Below are 6539 nucleotides of genomic sequence, written 5' to 3' on the forward strand. Positions count from 1 at the left end.
CTCAGAGAAAAAAGTAAAATATTAATGAGAAATTGACTATAGCATGCTACAAAAGAAGGTTACATAAGTCTTCCATTGTTCTCCCTAGGGGCAATGAACTTTCCCAGAATCTGTCAGGGATGCAATGCCTAAAAATACCCAGAATCCCTTGTAGTTATAATAAGGTTCTAGAAGCACAAAAAAAAAAAAAAAAAAACCAAGCCTAAGGTCTACTAGGGGCAGCTAGGTGGCGCCATAGTGCCTGGCCTGGGGCCAGGGAGACTCATCTTCCTGAGTTCAAATATGCCCTCCGATACTTGCTAGCTTTGTGACCCAGGGTAAATCACTTAACCCTATTTGCCCCAGTTTCCTCATCAGCAAAATGAGACTAAACTAAAATGACTGAACAAAAACAAAAAGTTCTAGTAGATGGAGAATCATGACTCCACAAAATCTATTGTCTTCATTTTACAGACGAGAAAACTGGGGCACAGAAAGCTTAAACAGCTTTTTCAAGATGGCAAAAGCATCCGCAAAAGCAGAGTTGGGATTTGAGCCTAAGGTCTCTAATGCCAAAGTCCTTTTTTATTTATTGAGACTAGACTTGTAATCTCATTGGCATGGGAAGCTCCCAGTGTGGAAATTCCTCTACCAGTGCTGATTAGCACCTACTTTGCAACCTAACTTAGAGTTATTGATCAGTCAGTCAGTCAGGCAATAAACATTTATTATGTACCTATTGTGTGCCAGGCACTGTGCTAAGTGCTAGGGATAAAAAGAAAAGAGACAGTCCATGCTCTCAAGGAGTTCACACTGGGCCTCAGTTTCTTCCTCTGCAAAATAAAGGCATTGGACTAAATGATATTTTATGTCCCTTGGAGGCTTTGGAATTTTTTTGCTCAGGTCCTCCAATCAGAGGGGTAAAGGATACCAAGGTACTGATGAGATGTGAGTACCAAAGCTGATGCAATCTAGCAAGATGATGAGTTTCTTGGTGATGAGTTTTCCTGGTGCTGAGAGGTAGATTCCTGGGGTCATACCACCAGGACAAAGCTGAGGCAACACTTGAACCTAGCTTTTCTTGACTCCAAGTCCAGTTTTCTATCCACCATACCACTTTGCCTTTCTGCTCTTTTCACCATACAATGATGTGTTCTTACTGCATCAACTCTCAGTTAGTTTTCTGATATCAGAAGTAATGACCAGACAACTTTGAAGCATTGATTAGGATCTTGAAAACATGTGTCTTTGAAAGCATTTTCAACAAGTATTTATTAAATGGCACCTTGCTAGGCGCTAAAGATACAGAGACAAAAGTGAGACTATCCTTTCCTTCAAGGAGCCTACATTCTATAGTGGGAAAGAGAAGATGGAGAAGAACATGTACACAAATAGAAAAGTATAAATACATACATATATCACATATGTATATATTATACATACACAAAATACTTTTGGGGGTGAGGGGCACTAGCAACAGGAAAATTAGAATAGATCTTGAGGAGGAAATAGCATTTGAGGTGAGCCTAGGGACTCTGCTAGGGATCAGTAACAGCAATAAGGTCAGGAAAGATGAAACTGGTGAGAGACTTAGTAGTATCTGTGGTCTAAGGGAGCATCACATGGTGAATGCTCAAATGTGGTACACAAGGGGAAGCAAGTCAGTGTACTTCTGGACCTGATTGTTGTTGTTTGTCCTTCATTCTCAAAGAGGACCATGACGTCAAGGAGGTGATTCCATGACTTGTAAGTGAGTTGGATTGAAGTGAGCTTGGGCTGTGCAAAGTCACCAGTGTCACTTTCTCCTCCAGAGTTATCTGGGTCCAGCGGCCAGATATAGATCAAGACAACTGGAGATGGCCTAGCCCTGGGCCTGATGGAGTAGGAATAAAGGAAAGCAAAATGAAAATAGAGAAGAAAGAAGGAAGATTTTATCAATCAATAGGCATTGCTACGAGCAAGGCACTGTGCTAGGTTATACAGATACTAAGACAAGAATGAAAGACTCTCTACCCTCTCAATAAGAGTTTAAATTCTATTGGGGAAGAAACACATGTATAAGAAATACATGTAAAAGTATATATAGCAGGGGCGGCCAGGTAGCACAGCGAGTAAGAGCACCGGCTCCAGTGTTGAGAAGACCTGGAGATCGAATCCCGGGCTCAGACACTTAGCACCCACCCAGAAACACCTGGCCGTGTAACCTTGAACAAGTTACTTAACCCCAATTGCTTAGGAGCGGCCAGGTGGCTCAGCGAGTAAGAGCACCGGCGAATCCCTGGCTCAGACACTCAGCACCACACCCAGAAATAACTGGCCTTGTAACCTTGAGCAAGTTACTTAACCCCGATTGCTTAAAAAAATATATATATAGCAGACTCTACTGACCTATATGTAGAAGTTCTATGTACAAGACCACACATGTTTGATCCTCCTGGAAGGGATGTATGTATGATTGTATCAGCAATGCCATATTCACAATGCCTATAGAGATTACAAATATGCTGATATAATTATCCATTACAAAATACGTCATGTTTGCCATATGAGGAAATAAACTAGAAAATTTATTAAGATACCAAAAGACTGAGTCCCAAAACCAGAAAGTGAAAGCCATCAGAGTAGTTATGATATTGGCACAGGTAGATAAAGTAGAAAGCACCCACATTCTCAAGCCTTTAAAACAGAACAGGCTACCTCAGGCAAAGGTCCTCCTCTCCCCACTCACAGCAACCACCCAGCGTCCTGGAAGCGCGCTCCCAGCAGCTCCGGCCCCTGGCAGTCCTCAGCAGGAGTCCTTAGCAGAAAGTCCTTAGCAGTCCTAACTCAAAAAGGGCTTCGCGCTGCCACTGCCTCTGCTGCTGCCGCCGTCACCACCACCGCCAGCCAACGCAGGAACGCTAGCTTCGCTTCCGCTTCCTCTTGCTCCGCCCCTTCCTGCTACATCAGCAAGTCCAACAGGGCATGGAAGATCTTTAAATCCCATAACCCTTACATTCGGCCCCAAGATCTTTCATGTCCCTTACTTGACAAAAATACAGTAGGAATAACTGGTGTCAACAAAATTTCACAACAATATAACAAGAATAGCACACAATAAACACAGAAAACCATATTTTAGGGTGGCGCTTGAGCACAAGCTCCCCATCATTCCCCCCACCCCGAACAAATGGGGCCCCAAAATCTTGTGGTAAGGGGTGAAGATCTCTTCTTCTATGGCTACTTGCTGCTGAAATCGGATGTAGAGCTGTCCCTGTCCTAAGGGGTCCCATTTGAGAGGTCAGTTCTTAATATGCTTGATGCCAGGTCCAAGGGTGACACATCACAGTTGCAGACAGGGGGTGACATCCAGCTTAAGCTATCAGGCATCTACAGATGGAGGGTACCAAGCCTGTGGAAACAAATCTAACAAACAAGGTGAACAAACAAAAAATCAAGAAAAAGCAAAGAGACAACAACCAGACTATCGTAGCCTCACTTACGGTAGAATAAATGAGTTAAGGGTACAATTTTGTAATCATCTTCTCCAGAATAAACAATAGTTACAGTGTTATCCCTCCCATATGCTATAATCTCTGCAGCCTTTGGAAGATCATCTGGCTTCCGTTTTACCCATACTTTAGCTCCTGATTTTGTTCTATCAGTAGAACCAAATCCTTCAGTTCCTGTGACAGTTATTTTGGAAGGAGGGTCAGTTTTTACAAGTGGCATTGTTTTACAAGGAACAATAATCACTTGAACTATCCTATCATTCTTGTGAATCTGTATGGGCCTTTCACTTAAATTCTGGAATGTTACAACAATTTCTCCTTGATAATTAGAATCTATTACTCCAGCCAATACATGTATTCCTTGAGCTGCTAATCCTGATTTGGGTAAAATCTGTCCAAAGTGATTTTTAGGGATTCTTATGCATATCCCAGTGGAAATTTTTCTTACTTCTTTCCTGTCCAACCAAAAGTCCTCTAAACAATGTAAATCATACCCCACCGAACCAGGTGGTCCTGGGTACGGTGCTGGGACATCTGGCCTCAAGGTCCAATACTCAATAATTGGGATCTTGTGTGTTTGTTGTTTTCTAATTTGCAGATTGGGGGTCATCATTCTGGCTAGAGGTGTACTTCCTCCCAATGGTCTATTATTCAAATTACGCAAAGCCATGAACAAATTATCCTTCCAATGTTGATATGAATTATTGGAACTTAACTTCCTCAATTGTCCTTTCAGTAATCCATTCATTCTTTCAATCAACCCAGATGCTTCTGGATAATATGGAATATGATATATCCATTCTATATTGTTTAGTATACAATACTTCTTCATTTCATTGCCTTTGAAATGTGACCCGTTGTCACTTTGAATCTGCATTGGGGTTCCATAATATAGGCTTATGAGATCTAGAGTTTTACAAGTGTTTTTCTGGGTTGCATTCTTATAAGGACAAGCTACTAGTACACCTGAATAGGTATCAACACAAGTACATATAAATCTGCATCCTTTATCCAGTGGTAGTGGACCAATATAATCTATTTGCCAGATTTGGGCTGGGACTTTTCCTCTTGCTATCTCTCCAGTTACTACCCGAGGAACAGTTCGCTCCTTTTCCAATTGACATATATGACAGTCTTCTGCTATCTGTTTTAACAGTGAATGAGAGATACTAATACCTCGATCTTGTGCCCACTGGTGTGTGGCCTGGACCCCCAAATGGCCTGCTGTTTGGTGGACCCATTTTGCTAATACCGGATCATCAGTTGTTGTCAAAGTAGGGACAATATGTTCAGTAGCAATCTTTGTCAGTCGATCAGCATGAGCGTTGTACTCACGTTCTGGTGTGGTGGGGGCCACGTGAGCATCTACATGAAAAACTGACAAGTCAGTGACCAAAGACATGTTCCAGATATCTTCCCATAATTCTTTGCCCCAGACTTGTTTCCCATGAATTTCCCAATTTTCATTTTTCCACATGGGCATCCATGTAGCTAACCCATTAGCTACCGCCCATGAATCAGTGAATATATGACACTGTCCTCCTTGTTCTATTTTGATGGCTTGATATACTGCCATAAGTTCAGCATATTGGCTACTTGCACCTATCCCAGTACTTTCCAAAGTCCTTCTAGTACATGGGTTATAGGCCACTGCTTTCCAATGTCTTTTTTGCCCCAAATATTTTGCTGTCCCATCAGTAAACCATGCATGTCTCTTTTGTTCCTCAGTTAATACATCATATCCCTCATTCCACTTTACAGTGGACTTTACCAACTGTTGCTTTGGCTCAGGGGGTGTGTCATTCCTCTCAATTTCTATGTTTGCTACAGATTCATGTAGAGCAGAGACTCCGCTTTTGCCTGTTTTTGCTCTATTTTGAATATACCACTTCTTTAAATCCCATAACCCTTACAATGATGCAGGGAGTGAGAAATATTTTGGGGTGATTTCCAGAATATATATATATATATATATATATATGTCTCCACCCTTCAGTCTGCTATTGGCTTGTTACCTTATAAATTATTTTTCTTTCACTAGGTTCAAAAGCAATCTAGCAGATATCAACTTATCTAAAACTACCTTAGAAATTACTTAATAAGAAAAATCTCTCTCGTTAATTAGCTTCAAGTCACCACTCCATTAAAAATGAAGAAACTAAAAAAAATGGAGAAACTTATTTTCACGTAAGCTATCTGTTCTCTTTCAGGCTCAAACTTGGAACAATAGGCTCAACCAAACACCATTTCTACTGCCCATATAATTTATTGACAAAAACAAATCATACAAAGATGTAGATAAATATTTAAACAATATATCAACTCTGAGAAAGATCATAACCAAAGTCCGCTCTGTGCTCTGGAAAAGAAGAAAAAAATGTTGTTGACGGGAGTTCTCTCTGGAACTGCTGCTTCTTCCAAAATACAGGAATCCCAGTCCAACAATTCATTTCTTTTTAGAATGAAACAAATTCCTCTCAGAACGATCTTTTACTCAGTTCTCAGAAATCACATTCCATCTCTTCTCAGAAGTCAAATCAACAAACATTTACTAAGCATTTACTGTGTGCTAGGCACTGTACTAAGTGCTAGGAACACAAAGAAATGGGGGAAACCAGTGCCTGCCCTTAAGGCGCTCACATTCCAATGGTGGAGAGAATACACAAACACCTATGTACAAACAAGAATACAGGGCAAATTGGAGGTAATCTCAAAGGCATTAAGTGGGACTAGGAAAGGCTTCTTGCAAAAGCCTTGTATATAAACAGAGGAGAGAAGGGGACAAACTTGAGAGATGTTACAAAGATAAAAATGACAAAATATGGCTGAGTTCAACTCAGAATGACAGTAAAGACTCTCAGTTCTCCTCAGGAATTCTCAGAGTGTCTTCACCACAGAATGAGTTAGCCTTGTCTAGTTCTCATCAGTAATGAAGGACATTAAATTCATTGAGTTCCCTCTGAAGGACAATTAAACTCAGTTCTCCTAAAGTGTCTCTTCAGACTCTTTCCAAGATGACAGTTAACTCTCCAAGTTCCTCTCAGGGTCATTTTCCAAAAGCAAATATCG

The sequence above is a fragment of the Petaurus breviceps genome, unplaced genomic scaffold (assembly GCF_028583685.1).
Source record: "Petaurus breviceps papuanus isolate PSGF00001 unplaced genomic scaffold, PetGlider_PUasm1.0 90750, whole genome shotgun sequence".
NCBI classification, from domain to species: Eukaryota; Metazoa; Chordata; class Mammalia; order Diprotodontia; family Petauridae; genus Petaurus; species Petaurus breviceps.